At 44.7% G+C, this 22311-nt stretch overlaps 1 pseudogene; it reads right to left on the bottom strand.

Annotated features, from left to right (window-relative positions):
• Positions 1–5: 5 nt before the first annotated feature.
• On the bottom strand, positions 6–9771 carry LOC121168167 (annotated as a pseudogene).
• Between the last annotated feature and the right edge of the window lie 12540 nt (positions 9772–22311).

The raw sequence follows: 22311 nt of genomic DNA, 5'->3' as shown, positions 1-22311 counted from the left end.
TTTAATTTCTTGCTTAGCAAAGTTAGGGTTGATAATAACCTGAAATTTAAAAGTGGGTGGAAGTGGAAAAATAGCACTTATTATATTTTATTATCAACATGAATAATATGCAACTTCAGTCTTTATCAGAAATACTTTTTAGATCATAGTTGGTAAAGACTTAAATCACTAGAATGTTTTTATTTAGTTTCAAATATACTTAACCCAGTAATTGAACTCAGCAATATTACAACTAGTAATCACCCTAAATCCTTTTTAAAAAGTAGGTTGATATTAACATTAGGCATTGTCAACCTTTCTGAAAATATTGCCAGGATTATTCTATAAGAGGTCTTCTACATGCATTGAGATACCTGGGAGTAAGTAGGCAACACTCCCCTATTGGCATATTGTCAGTTTTGAATTTCAGTATTTGTGAAAGTACCAATCCAATGTTGGTCTGAGTACACAACAGCAAAAATGTATACCTCTTTACAGATTGTTCAAAGAGTCCAAAGTTAATGAAAATTCACATTATCTTTTAATTCTAGTCATGTATTTTCATTTTATTTGAAAGGCAGAGAGAGGTGCTCTGCTCTTGCTGTTTCATCCCCCAGGTGACTGGCCATGGCCAAAGCCAGCAGCTGAGACTGTCGCCTGTGGGGAGCCCTAGGGACCACCACTGCTGCCTCCTACTGTGCATGCTAGCAGCAATCAAAAGCAGCTGGGACTCAAGCAGTGTTCCACCAAATACCTGCCCTGTTGATTCGATTTGTACACAACTTTTTGAAGCCCCTTTGTACAGGAAGAGTGTTTTAAAATATATTTCTAACACAAGCCTGATGTCACAGAATATTCTCTACTAGGTAAACATTTCCTTTGATAAATGGGCAAATCACCTGACTCACCCAAAACTCCTTTCCTGCTTAAAATGAGAATACTACTGTTAAAACGTAAAAGATGGTAGTGTTGATAAACAAGTATGTAAGTTTCAAACTATGAGGTAACAGTAGTAGAATACTTTGCTTTTCACTAAATTCAGTCGACTGTACAGCAAGAAGGGATTCCATTTCAACGAGTTTGTTGACAAGCAACTCAAACAGCACTTGTCCAGGTTCCCTGCTTACTTACAGTTTGCCGAGCTGCTTCCCCCTGCACTCGTCACTGACCACGACATCTTCCACTCTTCCTCTCTGGAAACAGTTACAGTCAGAAAAGCACTAGAGCATCTGCTTTTAGCTAACACATGGACACAAACTTCACAGAAACCAAAAATGCAAAAAATAATTTCACCACCCCCCCCAATCTAAGATTGCACTATCTAACACCGAATAACGGACATTCAAAGACAATTTTGTGAGAGAGAGAAAAAGACCTGTGTTTTCTACTCAAACATTAATGTGAGCACATACCTTAGCACAGGAATGGATGAATGTAAGTTCTAGTCTCAGAGTTGCCGTAGCAACAATCTATCCAATAGTCACATGTTCTACAACTGTAACCTAATAGTCGCCAGATTTCTTCATATGCTCAAAAGATTCTGTAGAAGTTGGAAAACAAAATGTTATAAGTAGTCAATTCTATAAGGTCTCAGAAAAATACTAGGATTGGTTGGCTTAATTATTGAATAAGGCTATTTTACAATAGTGATTTACTTTAAAAAATTTTTTTCAAATTTTTATTGGAAAGGTAGATTTACAGAGAGAGGGACCAAGAAAAAGAGCTTCCATCTGCCAGTTCATTCCCCAAGTGGCTGCAATGGCCAGAACTGAGCCAATCTGAAGCCAGGAGCCAAGAGCTGCTTCTGAGTCTCCCACACAGGAATAAGGTCTCAAGGCCTTAGGCTGTCCTCTACTGCTTTCCCAGGCCACAAGCAGGGAGCTGGATGGGAAGTGGAGCATCTAGGATACAAACTGGCAACCTTATGGGATCCTGGTATGTGCAAGGCAAGGATTTATCCAGTGAGGCAATGTGCTGGGCCCTACTTTATATTTCTAAAGAATTGCATTAAAGATGACCAAGTAACTAGAACATCAACAATCAACACCAATTAGATTGAGAAGCACTCGGTGGCCAGCCGGTGGCCAGCGCTGGAGGTATAGAGGGTATAGTAGGATACTGGCTGCGGTGCACTGGTTCCAGTTCAGCCACTCCACTTCCCATCCAGCTCTTTGCATACAAGCGGGAGAAGTGGAAGAAGCTCCTGGTTTCTGGCTATGGATCGGCTTAGTTCCAGCACTTGCAGCCATTTGTGGAAGAGTGAACCAGGGGATGGAAGACATCTCTTTACATCTCCCTGCAACTCTTCCTTTTAAATAAATAAAAATTAAATCTTAGAAAACACTGCGATAAGAGCATGTGCTGTTACATTTTTATTTGGTGAATAACTTACCCACATGGAAGGAAATACTACATTAAAAGAAATCTCTAAGGCTCCTCCTAGGGCTTATGTTATAATTATCTAAATTTAGGTATTTTGTTAAAGTGATTGCTGCTTAGGGATTCTAGAAAAACTTGACCACATTAAACATTTAAATAAGAGAATACCTAATTTGCTATTTTAATAACTTTCAACTATTTAAATAGAAATTGGCACTAGACAGAGCTCTCAACAAAAGCTTGTTTCCCTTTCTTTTCTTTGGAGAAGAAGGAGGTAACATACTTACTCATAAACTGTTCCGGGTTGATAACTCCAGTCTCTGTCAGCTGGCCCAGGACCTTAAAAAAACCTGAGTTTGAAAAACAGATTTCAAGTCACAAGGAGCAAAAAGAAGATGAAAAGAAGCAAGGTTAAGCTGGCAGGCAGCTACTTTCTCAAAACCTTCCATAATAAGTGATTATTTATTCATTACATAATAAACAATTATGCCAATCATTTGGGCATAAGATTTCTGAAACAGTGCCACACATTTATATCCAATATTTGCAGATCCAGAACTTAAATTTTTTAGTGTAAGTTCAATGGAAGGGATAATTTGGTGTGTCTTAAGTGCCCAGAATCTTAATATGAGCATGTATAATATCTATAAACCAATGTAATATTAACACTTTTTACAGTCTTATCTGTAGAATACTTATCTAATTAATACTTACATTAAAATTAATGTCTTCAGATATTATACTAAAGAAAAAATTCACTTTGGTAATTACCAAAGTTTAAGAAAATTATTTTGGAGGGCCTACATGTTTTAATTGTGTGTGTGTGTATGTGTATAACACACATACAACCCTTGCATTGTATCCAAGGAAAATGATTTCTCCCCTCGTCTTGCATCTGGCTTCTTAGAGAAGGTCCTTCCCTGTGTGTCGTCATGCATGGTAATGTCACCTGTTTATTTTTTGACTTAATTAGGAAGCAGCAGTGCTGTATTTGACTTGCTTCACAGTAATATTTGGACTTAGCCATGACACACTGACAGTTGAACTGTCCCTGACACTTAAAAATTATAAACAAAACCAAAAGTCAGTAATACTTTTTCGTTGTCTCTCCAGGAACATTACTTTTTAAAGTTACTAACATCATAATGTTTATGGAGAAAATAAAAGGGCTAATTACAATCCTCATCAGGATGTGTAAGCAAGTAAGTCCATACCTCTGTTTAAGTCAGCCGTGCACAGAGGCCTCAGCACCAAGCCTTCTCCAGGATGTGTGGGAGAGATGGCTGGAGAAAACGTAGCCGTGTTCTGGCTCCAGTCCACCTCCCTGAGCAGACGAGGATCAAACATGGGGGTTTCATCAGGTTTCATCGTTCCAGTTAGATCTATAATAAAATGTTAAATGTTAAGGCATTTCACCCAAGAAAACTACAGTGAGATTATTTTGTTAATATGAATGCCACTGGGAAAGATTCTTTTGCAAATATGTAAGCCATTCCACTTTAGCCTGTCAAATTCTACAGCTAGATACATAGAGAAACCAGGCTAGCTGTCAGAAACAAAATGTACTAAATAAGTGACTGACAAATTTAAGCTTTTAAACTCCATATTATTAGCAGGTTATCTTTAAAAAATTTATTTATTGGACAGATGCAGTTAGAGAGATAGGAGAGCCAGAGAAATTTTCCATCTGCTGGTTCACTCCCCAAATGGCTGTGATGGATTGGCCTCCCACAGGGATGGCAGGTAGAGTGCTCTGGTCAGCCCGAGCTGCTTTCCCAGGCACATGAGCAGGGAGCTGCCTCAGAAGTGGAGCAGCCCAGAGGAGAACTGGCATTCAAGGCGGTGCCCTTGTCACAGGCAGCGGGTTAACTCACTGAACAGTGCTGGTCCTGCTAGCCACAAGAACTGGCCTGGCGTTACTGGCGTAGTGCTGAATAGCTTGACTGCTCCCAAGGTTCCAAATTTTTTACACTGCAAGCTTGGATTTTTAAAATTGGACTAAGAATCGTTTATTAGTTTTGACACAAACTTACTGGTTATACAACTTTTTTTTCCTTACTTCTACTATGAGGAGAAATAATTGATCACGTAGCTCAAATTGCTCTCTGCATTCCCAGTAATAGTTGATAGTAGCTACAACAGATACAAACCAAGAGTCTCTGGATTCTGCTTTTATAACAAATTTCTTGACTCAACCCAAGCAGTTTAAGGATAGCCAGTATTTGGTGCAAGGTGTCATTTGAAGTGCACACATAGGTTCAAGTCCAGGCCCTGTTTCCCTGCAGCTTTATGCTGGTGTGCACACTGGGAGGCATGAGGTGATGGCTCCAGCGCCCGGGGCTCTGCCAGCCACATGGGAGACCAGGCCTGAGCTCCAGCCTCCGGGCTTCAGTCCGGCCTGGCCTTGACTGCTGCCGGCATCTGGACGCTGAACCAGCAGATGGAAAGTCTCTGTCTCCTCTCTGTCCTTCAAATATAAAATAAAGAAAAGAACAATAACAATAGCCAGTGTCTTTCATACTTTTACAAAATGATCAATTATGGCATTTTCCATCATGTCTTTACAGGATACTTATGTGATAAATAAAGTGAACTCTCAACAGATGGTTCCATCCCCAAATGCCCACAATATCGACCCCTCCCCTAACGCCTCCACTCCCTGGAGCACACCAGGACTCAATCCTGGTCTCCCAGGCAGGTGATGGTGGCAGCTACTGCCACTGCCTGGCGAGGCCCATGCTGGCAGGAAGCTGCAGAAATGAGCTGGGGCCAACACTCAAGCCCAGGTCCTCCACAATGGACTCTTTACTGCTGGGCCGAACACCTGATTTCCCCCTGATTTGGACACTCAGAAATGGGTGTACTGCTCTAATAAAGTAAGATTCACATACGCTAGGAGGGATGAAGAAGTTTTACAAAGCATAAGCTGGACTGGCAGCACTGCTGTGAGTTCAGAGTTGTCAGAAAAAACAAGGTCTTCCTAATAATTAGACTAAAAGAGACTCCTACTTTCACTTCTATCTTATGCATGTGAAAAAATATTTCAGTGACAATAATTTTCCCAATAACTCCCAAATGTTCTCTATTTCACAAATCACAGTATGCTTTTAAAAAGCAAAAGCTGTCCATTTTAAAGGTGGATTGCATTTCTGCCTGTGTGACTACATAGGTACGGTGCAGTACAGCACAGGCTTTGGGAAGGCAGCATGGCTTCCTGCAGAAGTTACCACGTGTTCAGCGCTGGCTGTGTGTCCGGCGCTGATGAAACAACTTGACACGTTACTAATTCATTCACTTCACCCATTCATTCACTTCAGTAAGTGACAGCACAGGGGTGGTTATTATCATCGCAACTTCACAGAGGCACTGGGAATGCTAGGTGATTTACCAAGGCCACAGAACTCGCAGAGCTGGAATTTAAACCCAGGCAAGGAAAAAGCCTGAGTTTGGGAGGCTGGCTGTTCAAGTATCAACTCAATGAAATGAGAGAAGGTAATTCAGGTCTTAGACTCACTTATAAAAGGGAGATGACATTTCTGGAAGAAGTAGGCGGTTAATGCCCGCAACACTGCAGGTGCTCACCAACATGTAGTCTAGTTATCAATAAATACAAAAGTGAAGTTTACAGCTTCTTAGCTTGTTAAGCCTTAGTTCATGATCCGGGCACTAGGCTAGATTCAAGGACTACAGAAAGAACCACACACACAGACACACACACAAACACAAAGAATGACAGGTGTCTATTGTGTTTATGTTATACCAAAAGTTAGCATCCTTCGACAAATAAAAAAGTAGTTTTCAGATAAAACTATGCAATATACATTATATCTAGTTCTAAAAATAGTGAGAAAGGCTATAAGTTGTGATGATTAAAATAACCATTCATGTCAATTTAAACAAATTTGAAAGTTAAAGGGTTAATTTTGATGCATGCATTTCAGCGTGTGTCCCAGGTAACTGGACCCCTGAGGCTTCCGTGCATACTCTCCAGGGGGAGGTGGACAGCAGTGCTGTTTCTTTGGTACGTAATGTAAATGTCTGAAAATGTACACTACGTGTAGAAACATGAATGTATTAGAAAACTTAAGTATTTAGCATAATTTTAAGAGTGAAGCAAACAGTGTTAAATATGTAAATACTAAATACTTGGATGAATACTAACTAGCAAAACTTGAAGGTCAATAGATTCCTTTTTCCTTTGTGGTTGCTTGAGTTTAGAAAACGACACAGCCAGGTAATCAGATACAGCAGATGTTCTATGCATGCCGCTAAACAATAAATAAGGCTGGCTAGTATTTATTATTTTACATCTGTTAACTCTTTTTTAAAAAATTTTTTTTATTACAAAGTCAGATATACAGAGAGGAGGAAAGACAGGAAGATCTTCGTCCGATGATTCACTCCCCAAGTGAGCGCAACGGCTGGTATTGTGCCAATCCGAAGCCGGGATCCAGGAACCTCTTCCGGGTATCCCACATGGGTGCAGGGTCCCAAAGCTTTGGGCCGTCCTCGACTGCTTTCCCAGGCCACAAGCAGGGAGCTGGATGGGAAGTGGAGCTGCCGGGATTAGAACCAGTGCCCATATGGGATCCCGGCGCATTCAAGGTGAGGACTTTTAGCCGCTAGGCCACGCCGCCGGGCCCAACATCTGTTAACTCTTAAAAATGCACTGAAAGATGCACCATCGTTATCCCATATCACAGCCAAGGAAGCAGCAGTAACTTAAGAGGGAACAGAGTGAACATTCCAAACGTGACGAGGCCAGCTGATGCTAGACAGTGTGAAGGTCCCTTCCTTGGTTTAACACTCTGCTGCCACTGTCGTGAAATTTTCACTAATTAAAAAAAAAAATGTTTAAAGACTTATTGATTTGAAAGAGTTACAGGAAGGGAGACAGATTTTCTATCCAGTGGTTTGCTCCCCAAACAGCTGCAATGGTTGGGGCTGGGCCTAGCAAAAGCCAGGAGCTTCTACCAGGTTTCACACCGGAGGCCAAATGCTTGGGCCATCCTCCATTGGTTCCCCAGCCATGAGCAGGGAGCTGTGTTGGAAGGGGAACAGCAGCAGACTCAAACCTGCCTCTGTAAGGGATGCTGGCATTGCAGGCAGCGTTCCCTGCTACACCATAATGCTGCCCATGGAGCCCTGGACTGTAATTCTGAGTTAGCCCACATCTACTGCCAGTGCCTGAGGCAGTCGGACTTCAGGTGCCACACTCCTATCTGAAGCTACATTCATGCAGATGTTGTACCAGATTAAACATTTAGTCAAGCAATACTTTGGAAAATGAAAATTTAACATTAGTCAAAATATATTTAAAAGAACATGCTGGTAGAAATCAGAATTCAGTGGCCAGGCAATGGAGAATTACTATAAAAACTTATGAACTGTATCACAAGGCCATGCTTACGGCTCACTTCGTCACTCCATCCTCAAACAGTAAACCTGCTGGTGGCCATGCCAGGCAAGCTGCAGCAAGATGCAATCTTAACATCAAAATCCAAGGATTTCAGAAAAGAGCCAAATGGGCAACAGGTTCGCAGAGGTGCTTGCCTCCCAAGGTGCCTCCAGACAATGGCAAACGGAGCCAAATCTTGTTATCAACTAACTTAAATGTTTCTTATAAAAAGTAAATCTTAGGGCTGGTGCTGTGGCACTGTTGGTAAAACATCCCATGCAGACCCTGCTTCCCATCCTGGCTGCTCTACTTCTGAGCCAGCTCCCTGATAAATGGTGTCTGGAAAAGCAATGGAGGATGGCCCAAAGCCTTGGGGTGCTACACCCAAGTGGGAGAAACTCCTGGCTTCAGATCGACCCAACTCAGGCTTTGTCGCCACTGGGAGTGAACCAGCAGATTGAAGATCTTTCTGTCTCTGCTGTGTAAATCTGCCTTTCCAATAAAAATAAAATAAATCTTTAACTAATAAACAAAATCTTAAAAAGTAAACCTTAGCCCTCTTTATCCAAGAGCACTTTCTATTGCACTGAAATTGGCATGCTTTATAAGACCCATAAATGCCCAACCCTAAGCCAATAAAAGCCTAGTGAATGATTGATTAAAACTTACCTGGAGATCACATTTCAAAACCCCAATGAAGTTAGAATCCCAAACTGCCCCAAGTAATCCCATAGTATCACATAAGGTTTTTCACTCCGTTTTAGATATAATTTCAGCAAACTTGGTTTCCCAGTCTCTATAGCATGTTAGAATACAAACGCAGAAGACGCTACTAGGGAAAAAAGCCCATTGAGAGCAACAAGTAGGAAACACATGGAGAGTTTTTAAAGTCCACCTGCAAAATATTCAGACATAATCTACAGACAAGTTTACACTGCTCTATTATTTATGTTTTAGAGGCAGTGGCAGCACACAGGGCACGCGGCAGGAGGGGCTCAGCCTGAGGGTTATGTTAGGGTTGGTCTGTAACACATTTTCTTAACAACCTGACGTCATTCTGAACCCAAACAGTTCCTTCCCATTGACTGTAACAGGCCCTGCCATATTTATTCAATAGTGCCACTGCACGAATATCCTAAAGTACTTTCTTTCACAGTTAATCCTTGCAATCCAAATTGTCACTGCTGATTAGGATGGTGCAACACAGAGAGCTGAACAATACTTGCCCCCAAAGTTACAAAGGCGATGAATGGATCAGGACCAGAATCCTCGTTCGCCCCTTGAGGTCTACCACACCACACTCCACAGGGGTCAGTTTTTACACCATTATATGCTTTGTATCGGAGAGGTAGCTCAGCGAACCTTGCTTAAATAAACCCACGGGATTTCATTAGACCCACTCTAAGATTCGTTCAGGAACGGTTACCCCCCAACAAAACGAATCCCATCGTGGCTCATTCAATCTTGCACGACATATTTCATTCAGCTTACATAAAGGTCTGCTGTTGCGACAGGAGCCACAGCACTGGGTATTTCTAAGGCCAGAACCCCAGCAAGAGACAAAGGCTAGCCCTCCGTCCCCAGGGCCAGAGGCAACCTCCAGGGTGGACACAGGAGTGAGTGGCCAGTGGCTCCTGGCCACCGTGGGTGTGCCCCGGAGAGGATGGGCGAGGGGGTCCGAGGCACAGGCAAACGGGCCGATCCCGCACGCCAAAGCCTGGGAGCAAAGTCAGCCAGGACCCCCGGTAAGCACCCTTCACCTCCTCTCCAGGCGCCAGGTCCGTTCAACTTCCTCGCAGCCGCGCTCACCGGCCCGGCCCCGGGTGCAGCCAGGCGGCTCCGACAGAACCCGGCCGGAGCCTAGTCCGCCTCCCTCCGGGCAGCAGGCACCTGTTTGATGGCCCCTCGCGCCAAGGCCCACCAGACGTCGGCCCCGGCCCCTCCTCACCAGCGGACGCCCCGCGGTCGGCGCTCCTCTCCGGGCACAGCGGACTCTCACTCGCCGAAGAACGCTGTACCGGATCCGGATCTGGCTTCAGAGCCAGCCCCACCTCCTCCTCCGCCACCCGCGCCACGGCCGGGAAGCCCGGCCTCAACGTGGCAGGCGCCAACGCCTCCAGCCCGCCCCGGCCTCCTCACGCAGCGCGGCGCGCGTCGGGGCGCAGACGGAGGCGCGGGGGGCTCGCGGCGTGAGGGGCGGGACCGGGCGGGCCTTGGCTGCGTCAGCGCCCGGGGCGGAGCGGCCGGCGCCGGAAGGCTCAGCTCGCAGCGGCCCCGGTCACCCAGCCGCTGTGTCATCTCCGACGTCAGTGTGAGTCGGCCCGGCAGCGTGTAAGTGGTGACCGGCGCGGCCCGGTCCCTTGATGGAGGGCGCCTCCCCGGCCGCCCCTGAGCGCCACAGGTCTGGCTGCTGCGGTCGGGACCCCGGAATTGGGAGGACGGGCCTCGGTTCAGGCCCGGGGTTCTCAGCTGCAGCGATCTTGCCGCCGGGGAGACATTTGTTGGTGAATGACTTGTCTGGGCACCCCTTTACTGGGCCCAGGAAACAAATCAGGAAACAGTGGTTGCGAGAGAGAGCCCGGTGACCAGGAGCTTGTGTCGTTTTACAGTTGTGAAGTTGTTAAGATGTCCTATGAATTTGTTTTAAATTGGAAAGGCAGATTTACAAAGAGGAGAGGCAGAAAGATCTCTCGGCTGGTTCGCTCCCGAAGTGGCCGCAATGGCGGGAGCTAAACTATTCTGAAGCCACGAGCTTCTTCTTGGTCTCCCACGCAGGTGCAGGGTCCCAAGGCTTTGGGCCGTCCTCACAGGGAGCTGGAAGGGAAGTGGAGCTGCTGGGACACGAACCAGCACCCATATGGGATAACGGTGCTTGCAAGGTGAAGATTTTGGCCATTGAACCATTGTGCTCAGCAGAAGTATCCTGTTCTTAATTTTTATTTATTTGTTTGGAAGAGAGGTGCTAACTCCCATCCTCTGGTTCACTTCCTTTAAATGCTTTACTGCCAGGGTAGGTCCAGGCGGAAACCAGGAGCCAGGAACAGTCCAGGATGCAGGAACCCAGTGAAGGATCCTGTGTGTCAGGAGCCAGTTGCAAGTGTTGACCCAGACCATTCCAGCATGGGGTGTGCACATCTTAACCAGCATCGCTAGCTACAACAGCCGCATTCCCTTTTAAAAATCTTTTGTTAAAAGTAATAAAAATCTTTTGTTTTTTAAGAGGCAGAGAGAAGACACTCCTTTCCCTTGGTTCATTAAAGACCAAGGCAAAAGCCTAGATGCGAGAAATTCAGTCCCGGTTTCCCATGTGGGTGTCAGAGATCCAGCTGGTCCGCCCACCGCCTGCCACCTGCCACCTGCAAGGGCTTCTGCTGGCAGGAAGCTGGCATCGGGAGTCGGGGCGGGGATAGAACTCGGGGATTGCAGTGTCGGACATACGAGGCTCAAGCACGAGGGTACACCCCTGTCCCAAGAAATATGTTCTTTTCAAAATCATAATAGGAGTTATAACATTAAAAAATAAGTATTTGGGCACAAAATCTTGTGATCCATGCAGGGTTTGGTAAAATGTACTTGCATGAACTTATTGTCAACTGCACATATACCTAGATTTTAACATTTTCTGCACCAAAATGTTTATCTCTTAATTCCGTTTTCCATTAACTTTTTTTTTTCAAGTCTCCCTGTATGTTAGAAGACGAGACATGTTCTAGTGCAAAATCAGAAAGGAAAAGGCTAGATAGAGTGTTGAGCTAGAGTTTTAATTAGGATGGTCTGAGGTGGCATTTTGGGTTACATTCTGGGAGATGTGCAGAAGTGAACTTTATAACTCTGTTGATAGTCCAAGGAAGGAAGACTGTGACTCTGGCTTGTTTTACTTGCTTTGTACATATTTGGAAGTTATCATTAAAAAAAACCAAAAGTAGCTCTGATAAAATGCTAATATAGCTTTTATATCTGCATCTTAACAAAAAAGTTTGATAGATAGTCTCAATTTTCCCTCTCCAACTTAAAAAAAAAAAGATTTATTTATTTTTATTGGAAAGTCAGATATACAGAGAGGAGAAGAGACAGAGAGGAAGATCTTCTGTATGTTGACTCACTCCCCAAGTGGCCACAACATCTGGAGCTGTGCTGATCTCGGATCAGCCAGGAGCCTGGAGCCTCTTCCGGGTCTCCTACATGGGTGCAGGGTCCCAAGGCTTTGGACCATCTTTGACTGCTTTCCCAGGCCACAAGCAGGGAGCTGGATGGGAAGCGGGGCCGCTGGGTGCCAGAGTCCAGCTCCAGCTGAGTTCGGAACTCGAGAAGGGTGCATGGATGAGGCGTAAAGAGGAAAGAAAGACGGACCACTAGGATTTCATGATCATAATGGACAATGCGGGAAAGCTGTCCACTTTATTTATACAAAATCAGTCAAACTCTGGCTCAGACTTTTTACGTCACGGTCAAGTTGGGAATTTCTAAGAATAATTCTGCCATAGTTTTACCTAGAAACAATAGAAGTTCCTGCTACAATTCTTATCCTACAACTCAATCTTGTATCACAAAGAAAAGGGGAATCTAAAGAATGAGGAAAGAATGAAAGCCTAAATCTAGATCCCTTGATTAGCATAGGCTCAATGGGGACAGCCAAGACAGTAGGAATAATAGAGGGCCCTTTTGCAAGACGCTACCTCCAAGCTCACACTGAGCAAAAGGCCAGCCTCACAGTAGCAAACAAATGCCTGGATGGATTAAAATTCTTCCGCAGGGTGGTCCGGTGTCCATGCAAAAGGTGGAGTTGCATTCAGGTGGTTGTAGAGACGTCCGCGGGGCGGGCCCTGCCAAACAGTGGGAAATTCCTTGCGGCCCTGCCTGCAATGGAACAACACTCTTCACCCCTTCATGTCCCCCACATCTATTGCACGGACCTGAACAGCTGGAATTAGAACTGGTACCCAAATGGGATCCCTGCACATGCAAGGTGAGGACTTAAGCTGCTAGGCTACCGCATGGGGCCCATCCAACTTTTTTTTTCAACTAACCTATTAAGACATTCTGTCTGTTTCTCCACATCCTCACTAATATTTGCTAAAGAGATTGCTTTTTCTCACTGTATGTTTGTTTTGTATATCCTAGTCTCACATCTATAATTATTACAAATCATGTCTTACCTTTTTTTATAATTCATTTTATTTATTTTTAATAATGATTACATGATTGATCAGGATGAGAAGGATTGAGGTTTACGGAAAATTGGGTGTCTTATCTTTTAAAAAATTATGTTTATTTATTTGAAAGACAGAAAGGCAGGGAAAGAGAGGAGAGGAGAAATGAGAGAAGCTTCCATTCAGTGGTTTGCTCCCCAGTGGCCACAGTAGCCGTGACTGGTCCATTATAAAGCCAGGAACACGAAGCTGACAGGCTCCCAAGGCCGGCGCATCCTCTGCTGCCTTCCCCGGGCAGATTAGCAGGGAGCTGGATCGGAAGCAGAGCGTCGGGACTCAGAACCACGCCTTCTGCTCTAGGATGCCGTCATCATAGCTCGCAGCCCAACCTGTCCAACATTGGAACGGTGTCTTATTTCTCCCCCTCCCTTTTCTATCATTTCTGTCGTTAAAGTAATTAACATACAGTCTAATAAATTATAGAAATTGTCAACTGAGAAGTAAAATTTAGTAATTACTTTATTAAATGCAGTATCACTCTCTAATAATTCTCATAGCAGCCTGCTTTGTGATGAACATAAAGTGGGGAAACGCGTTGTGGCACAGTGGGTTTATCCCTCACCTGAAACATAGGCATCGCATCTGCTCGAGTTCTAGCTGTTCTGGCTCTGATTCGGCTCCCTGCTAATGTGTCTGGGACAACAATGAAAGATGGCCCAAATGCTTGGGCCCCTGCTCCATGTGGGAGACCTGGATGAAGCTCCTGGCTCTTGGTTACAACCTGGCCCAGTTCTGGCCATTGTGGCTATTTGGGAAGTGAACTAGTGGATGAGAGCACTCTCTCTCTCTCTCTCTCTCTCGGGATGTCTTTGTTTTTATAATGTCTCCTCTCAAATAAATAAATCTTTTAAAAAAAGGAATATTGTTCCTCTCTTCTGCCCTCTCCACCTCCTTTATCTTCTCCTCTCCCACCTCTTCTCTCACCTTTCACATCAATAAATATTTTTTTAAAAGGAAAGTGAAAAGGAAAAGGTTGCCTGTAAGATGTTATCTCCACAAGCAGTTTAAAATTTTTGAGCATTAAAAATTTATTCAAAACATTTTAGATTTTTTTTCAAGTAATTGGGCAAATGTACAATTTGAATAGGAATCTTTCTTAGTCATGTATTTGCAATTTTTTTTTTGCTTGAAATATCTGTGTTTTTAAGTTATTTGATTTCCGTTGCCTTAGAAATAAACTACAGTGTATAAACATTTTGAATAAGTTGTTTCTTCAGTTGGCCAAGAGATTCCACAGTTAGGTGATTACAATGGAAGCAAAAAGTGACATCAGCCCAGTGAGCGTGCTGTCTCCGAATCCTGTCTGGCTAAGGATCAGGTCACTCCCAGACTCCAGTGCCTGGAGATCACTCACTCAGAACCACCCAGTTTTAAAGGGAAACGGTGATGGGCTGGCCAAGTGCTGGGCAAGAATGCTCATCAGAGACATATTTGTCAGTGTTGGTCACACAACTAGGACAGGATACTCCCGGGAAAATGCGTGCCATTGCCAGGAAGCTACACCGGAAGGGCTGTGGTAGCAGGAAAGGGAGTTAGGAACACGGGAGAGTTGTACTTGTCTGGCATCAGTAACTTAGACACTGGGCCTTCGTGCTAACTGGGATTCACTATAAATCTGTGTTGAAAGCAACTTTGTTGCTTTACGGAAAGGATTGCCAGCATCCTGCTCAGCTCCAGTTGGGAACTTTGTTAGGATTGGGAACATTTTTAACTTTTCAGTATCAGACTCTGTTCACGGGCTTTGTCCAGTCATGGCCAGTTTGGGAATAATGGCCATCACTCAGGACCAGACATAGGACACGCATGAGCGCCATCATGATCCAAAGGTCCCGAGCTGCCCTGTGACCACAACCAGAGCTCACACGAAAAACAGACTCAAAATCTCTTCCTTCTCTTATTGATATGCTTTGAGATCAGTATACCAAATTGCCAAAATTCTAAGCAAAATGGAAAATAAGGAATAATTTACCGACCACGCAGCGTTCCCTTAAATTGAATGAAGTAGAATGTATCTGTGTTTATTTCCCATCCTCCTCCAAAGAGAGTTTTCGTAGATTTCTGCCTGAGGACTGGAGCTTTGCTTTGCACTCCTTGAGGGTCTCACAGTCTTCATCCAGGCACCATTCATTCCTTCTTTCTTTTTTCCAGTTGCAAGTCCCTGAGAGACTCAGAGTCACTTGTTCTTTATTTTTTATTTTAGTTGTCTTAAAGACTATTTTTATTGGAAGGACAAATAATATTTATGGAGAGAGAGAGAGAGATTTTCCAGTTGCTGGTTCCCTCCCCAAATGGCCACAACAGCTGGAGCTGAGCCAACCCAAGCCAGGAGCCAGGAGCTTCTTCTGGGTCTCCCATGTGGGTGCAGGGTTGCAAGGCTTTGGGCCGTCCTTGACTGCTTTTCCAGGCCACAAGCAGGGAGCTGGATGGGAAGTGGAGGTGCCAGGATTAGAACCCGGCATTCAAGGCGAGGACTTTAGCCGCTAGGCCATGCTTCAGAGCCCTTGAGTTGTTTCTTAATCATAGTTATTAAAGACACCCTTGGGACAGTTGTGGAATTTGGATTTAAGCTGGAACACAAGCCCATACCACGTGCGATACCGGCGCTTGCAATGGGAGGATTTAACCACTGAGCCACTGCACCGTGCCTCACTCATTCTTTTAGTGATGGTGACTGCTTTGGACTAAAAGCTGTGCATGCTAGGGCCTAACGGTACAAAGAGGCATAAGACAGATACAGCTGCAGTTCCCAGAGGACCAGGAATAACAGGGGAGACCAGCATTCTGCAAATATGTGTAAGAGCACTGAGTTTATGGAGAAATAGTACTGGATGCTGTAGGAGCTACCGCAGGGGGAGATTTGCCTTAACTTCAGGGTCAGAGAGGTTAGAGTGTGATAAGCCCTCCCCAGCTGGAGGATTGAGGAAGAGGAATGGAGAAAAGCGGATGAGACCACTGCCTCCAGTCTCCTTTTTATTTCCTGTATCTGGGGAGTGTGGGGAGAAGAGGGAAGAGGGGTGCCCCCAGCAGCCCAACCGCATCAGTACCCCAGGAATGGGGGACAACCACTCGATGTCATCCCATGGTCCCCGAAGTGGAGATGTTCCGAGGGCACTGCCTAAGTGGTCCCGATAATGCTGAGATGCTGTTGATTTCATTGCTTCAAGGTTGAGAATAATAATTTTAAAGATGCAAGTGTACTGAAGACTTTTTCTCTTGTCATTATTTCCTAATCAATACAGTTTAACAACTGTTCACATAGCATTTACATGGTGTTAAGCACTAAAGGTCATTTAGAGGTGATTTAAAGCATGCAGGAAGATGGACAAGGATGATATACAAATATTATGGTGTCGTATATAAGGGGCTTGTACATCTGTGGATTTTGGTTTCTGAGGATGGAGTTCCTAGACCCAGTCATCCATGGACACACAGGGACAGCTGTACATACAGAATGCCAGAGGTGCCGGGACACACACTGTGCACGTAGGTGAATCTGGTTAGGAGGCAACTGAAGGAAATGGATTTGGGGATTGGCAAGAAGAGGAAGGAAAATGTGGGCTGCTTCAAGAAATGGTGAAGAGATGGAATCATTAGGGTTTGGTTGTGAGAGAGATGAATGCATCGGAAATGACTTTCCAGATTGCTGACTCAAGCTAGCGAGGGATGGTGGAGGGGCAGAGTGGAGGAGTGCGAGTCACACTTCACTAGAACACGGCACCCACCGTAAGCCAGCCAGAACACCAAGTCCCAGGGTGCGTGTTACACACACACATGCAAATGCACTGCTCCCCCCGTCCCTCACCCCACCCCCAAATCATAGCTATAGCCTGATCCCTAAAACTTGCTCTCATAATTTGGATGCTTTTTATTTCCTTTCAGAGGTCTTTTAGAAACCCATGCTTGGGCATCGCAGGTCCTTCAGACCATGCCCTTGGTGCCGGTTCCAACTTTACATGGCTCTGTTTGGAGCCTCCCCTTGCCTGTAGACTCCCGAACCATAGCTGCTGCTTTATGCTTAAGCACTGACACGCACAGCTTTGTGGGTGATCGGTCGCCCCAGGCCCCTGCTCTGGCCTGAGGCACAGCTTCCAGGCCTACAGGTGGAGTGTGACCTCCAACATGGCTAGAAGGTCAAGGGGAATACACATGGAACATGACCTCTGACATGACCGGAAGATCTAGGGAAATAGACGTGTCATACAGCCAATTACAGTGTCTTTGGTGGGCGTGGGGTCTGCCGGAAGGCTCCCTCCTGCCCTCCCCTTTACCTTTAAAATCTGTAACCTGTGCGTAATAAAGCAGACATCGCTCACCAGCTCACCCTGGTGTTTCCTGTGGCCAAAGAGCACCCTCGGTGAGCTCGGGCCTGCTGGCAGGCCTGAATCTCCGAGACAGCTTGAACGTTTTCATTTTGTTTTTGTTGCCTCTGTTGGTTTCCACTGTACTCAGTCATTTTCTGCCCTCCAGCTGCTAATCTTCCCAAAGCTTAATATAATAAAATCAGAAATCTATTTAGAAGGAATAGGGGTAGTTTGTCATAAGTTCCCCCCCGCCCCCCGCCAGAGGTCACTGATTCACAATAATGAAGCAAGGTTGAACTTAATTCTGAAATAGTCTTCAATCTTCAAAACAAGAATATCAGAAAGATGAAGATAAAAAAAACAAGAATATCAGAAAGATGAAGATAAAAGTGGGAAAGGGGCAGATATTAGGCCTGGGGTTAAGATGCTGGTTGGAGTGCCTCACGGGAGGACTGGGCTCAAGCGTCAGCTGTGCCATCAGGTCCAGCTGCCTGTGCCTGTGTCCTCTGGGATGCAGTTGGTGATCGGCCACCCATGTGGGAGACCGGGAGGAGGGCCTGGCCTGACTGCCAGCTGTCGTGGGGCCTGGCAGTTGAGCCAGGAGATAGTCTCTCTCTCTTTCTTTCTCTCAAATAATTCAAAAAGATTTTTAAAAGAATGAAAGGTAATAGCAGGTACTAGATCTATTGGTATCAAAAAGAAATGAGAGTTTAAGGCAAAATGCATCACTAAGGCTTAATAGCGTCACTAGCTTTGATAAACAGATCCGGTTACCAGGAATAAGACATTAGAGACAAATCCCACAGGTCTAGGGAGAGAGTTTAACACCCATTTCTTGGTGCTCAGTAGAGCGGATGAAGAGACAGGCATTTGGCCAAGCAGTTGAGGTGCCTGCATCTTGCATCAGAGTGCCTGAGTTCAAGTCCCAGGACCTGCCAACTGTATTTCCAAGTCCAGGTTCCTGCTGATGTGCGCACTGATCTAGCAGCAGAATCCCTGCTGCCCGCGGAGAAGAAAGACCTGGTTTGAGTTTCAGCCCTGCCTACTCCCAGCTGTTGTGGGCGTCTGGGGAAATGAATTGATGGATGGGAGTTTTCTATTGTCTCTTTCATTCCAATGAACAAACAGGAGCTGGTGCCATGGCTCAGTTGGCTAATCCCCTGCCTGTGAGCACTGATGTCCCATATGGGCAGCTCCAGTCCCTTTCCGGGCTGCTCCACTTCTCCTCTGGCTCCCTGTAGGTGGCCCAGGACAGTGGTGGGGGGTAGCCCATGTGGGAGTCGTGCGAGAAACTCCAGGCTCTTGTTTTTGGACCAGCCAGCTCTGGTTGTTGTGGCCATTTGGGGAGTGAACCAGCAGATGGAAGATCTTTCTCTCTCTCTGGATCTCCTCTCTGCGAACCGTCTTTCTAATAAAAATAGATAAATATTTAAAAATAACTAAATGATATATTTTAAAAAAAGTAAATCTTGGAGACTTTGGGTTAAGCAGTGGTTTCCTACATATAAATCAAAAGCAAGTAGTAAAATTTAGAAAAATTTGGGCCCGGCGCACTAACCTAATGGCTAAAGTCCTCGCCTTGCACATGCCGTGCTGGGATTCCATATGGGTGCCAGTTAGTATCCTGGCAGTCCTGCTTCCCATCCAGCTCCCTGCTTGTGGCCTAGGAAGGCATTTAAGGATGCCCCAAAGCAATGGGACCCTGTACCTGCATGGGAGACCTAGAAGAGGCTCCGGGCTCCTGGCTTTGGATTGACGTGACTCCAGATGTTGTGGCCACTTGGGGAGTGAATCAACAGACATAAGATCTTCTTCTCTGTCTCTCCTCCTCTCTGTGTATCTGTCTTTCTAATAAAAATAAATCTTCAAAAAAATTAGAAAAATTGGACTTGTGAAAGTAAAGGTTTGCTTTATTTTTTTTTTGCTACAAATTATAGTAGTTTTCCATTACTCTCAAGGAATGCATATCAAGTCTTATAGCGCATGCCTGAAATCTGGGATAACACCACATGTGTGTGTATATACACATATACGCATATAAATATACTGTATTTTTTCCTGTACATACATATCTATGACAGTTAATTTATAAATTGGACACACTAAGAGATCAACAAACGATGATAATAGTTACAATAAATGTTATGTGAGTGTAAAATCTCTCTCAAACCATCCTTTTTTTAAAAAAAAGATTTAATTATTTTTATTGGGAAGTCAGAAATACAGAGAGGAGGAGAAACAGAGAGGAAGATATTCCTGTGCTGATTCACTCCCCAAGTGGCTACAACAATTGGAGCTGTGTCAGTCTGAATCCGGGAGCTTCTTCCGGGTCTCCCACACAGGTGCAGGATCCCGAGGCTTTGGGCTGTCTTGACTGCTTTCCCAGGCCACAAGCAGGAAGCCGGAAGGGAAGTGGAGCCACTGGGATGAGAACCAACGCCCATATGGGATCTCAGTATATGCAAGGCAAGGACTTTAGCTATTAGGCTATCTTGCTGGGCCCACAAACAATCTTAATATACTTTACTCATGGGCCCAGCGTGATGGCGTAATGGTTAAGGTCCTTGCTTTGCATGCCCAGGATCCCATATGGGCACCGGTTCTAATCCTGGCTGCTCTACTTTCCATCCAGCTCCCTGCTTGTGGCCTGGAAAAGCAGTCGAGGACAGCCCAAAGCCTTGGGACCCTGAACCCACATGGGAGACCCAGAAGAGCTCCTGGCTCCTGGCTTCGGATTGGCTCAGCTCCAGCCATTGCGGCTGCTTGGGGAATGAATCATGCACAGAAGATCTTCCTCTCTGTTGTCCTCCTCTGTACATCCACCTTTCCAATAAAAATAAATAAATCTTTAGAAAAATATATTTTATTCAATTTTTTTATTTATAAGAGAACACCAAAGAAAGTATATTTTAGCTTGTGTTTGACATATTCATAATTTCAGCATCATTACTCCTGTGCTTTGAGGCTGTTATTAAGTGTGGGGCAGAATGGTGAGATTTTGACACACTGCTCAAAATGGTGCCCTATTTAAGACTTACAATTTATTTTTTTCCAGATGTTTCCACTTAATATTCTCAGGAGATGGGAAATTTACATCACAGGAAGAAGAATGATGGAAGCAGGTCTGACCTAGATTAAGCCGTGGGTTACGATGCCCAAGTTTCCTATCACAAAAGGTTGTTTTTCTTTTTCTTTCTTTTTTTTTAAGATTTATTTATTTTTATTGCAAAGTCAGATAAACAGAGAGAAAGAGAAACAGAGAGAAAGATCTCCCGTCCGATGATTCCCCAAGTGAGTGCAACGGTTGGTACTGTGCCAATCCAAAGCCAGGAGCCAGGAGCTCTTCCAGGTCTCCCACACGGGTGCAGGGTCCCAAGGCTTTGGGCCATCCTCGACTACTTTCCCAGGCCACAAGCAGGGAGCTGGATGGAAGGCAGAGTCACCAGGATTAGAACTGGCGATCATATGGGATCCCTGAGCATTCAAAGCGAGGACCTTAGCTGCTAGGCCACCACACTGGGCCCAAAAGTTGTTTTTCTAAAAAAGAAAAAAGCAGAACTATGGATAAGAGAATGCTATTGTACTCCATTAAGAAAAAGAAAAGACAATCTACAAACTATGGTGGGGGGAGGCAGAGAAAACCCACTCACAGGGCAAGAGATGCAAACAGCGGCGGCCCGTTAAGGAGGTGGGCCTGGCTAAATGCACAAATTGCAACTGCTGGGATCCCATATGGGCACCGGTTCATGTTCTGGCTGCTTCACTTCCCAGCTACCTCTGCGCTTGTGGCCTGAGCAAGCAGTCAAGGATGGCCCAAAGCCTTGGGACCCTGCACCCACAAGGGAGACCCAGACAAGCTAGAATACCAGGAAGAAACTCCTGGCTTTGGATCAGCTCAGCTCTAGCCATTGCAGCTACTTGGGGAATGAACCAGTAGATGGAAGATCATTCTTTGTCTCTCCTTCTCTCTGTAAATCTGCCTTTTCGAGAAAAATAAAATCAATCTGTAAAAGCAAAGGCTCATGATTCTGTGTCACTTACACAGTCCCAGACTTTCTCCAACTGAAATAAGTGGGTCCCAGTTTTCTAGCCGGGGTTTCCCCAGAAAGCGTAGTTGAGGTAGAAAACGAATGCATTGCTAATTAAAAGGAACAGTTCCAATAAACAAGAGTAGGAAAAAGGAAAAGGGCAAACCACTATGAAATTGCATTGTGGACTTGACCTTCAGCAAACACCAGTGAACTCTTGATCTCTCAAGATAGTGCTTAAGTAGCCCTTGGCTTTTGCACCTGACTCCAAAAAGCCACCAAAGACTTTTATACAGCTTTGATTATTTGCTTTCCTTCATAGAACGTTGATATTTGTAACATAGGACTCTCGGGCCTCATTCATAACTCAGGTTCCCTTTAATCAACATCCAACTCATATTAGGCAGTAATGGATAGCAAGGATAATTGAAATCCACAGAATAATAGCTACTATTTAGCAAGCACAAAGTGGTTTTATATAATGTTTAATCCTCACAAAGTAGCTTTTGTTTTACTAGTTTTATTTATTGCAAAACTAAGTGATATTCAGCTCGCTTAAAAAGCTCAGGCCAGGGTCACAGAACTAGCAAATAACAGACTAAATTTCATATCTCTCTCCTTCCCTCCCTCCCTCCCTCTGTTTCTCGTCCCCCTTTTTTACTTCAAAAACAATGCTTTTTCTATTACACCTTGATATCTCTTGATAAAAAAAGACTGAGATTAATAAATCTTCTTTAGCAATACTTAAGAATGGTTCATTTGCTTAACTAGATCATACATACACATGATTCGAAACCCGAAAAGATACCACAACATCCAGTGAATTCTTTTCCCCCTGCGCCCTAGGCACCCAACTTCTTTGTCAAAGACAGCTAATGCTGCCGGTTTCTTGTGCATCTTTCCAAAATATCCGTACACACTATTCTTACTTGGCTTGATTTTGGTGATTTTGTTTTTTTTGTGTGTTTGTGTTATCTTTGAATTTATCTCCATCTCCATATGTGTGAAGCTTGACC

The sequence above is a fragment of the Ochotona curzoniae genome, unplaced genomic scaffold (assembly GCF_017591425.1).
Source record: "Ochotona curzoniae isolate NIBS_2020 unplaced genomic scaffold, NIBS_Ocur_1.0 patch71, whole genome shotgun sequence".
In the NCBI taxonomy this organism is placed as follows: Eukaryota; Metazoa; Chordata; class Mammalia; order Lagomorpha; family Ochotonidae; genus Ochotona; species Ochotona curzoniae.
The sequence above is the reverse complement of the archived record's forward strand: the minus strand, read 5'-3'. Positions and strand labels throughout refer to the sequence as shown.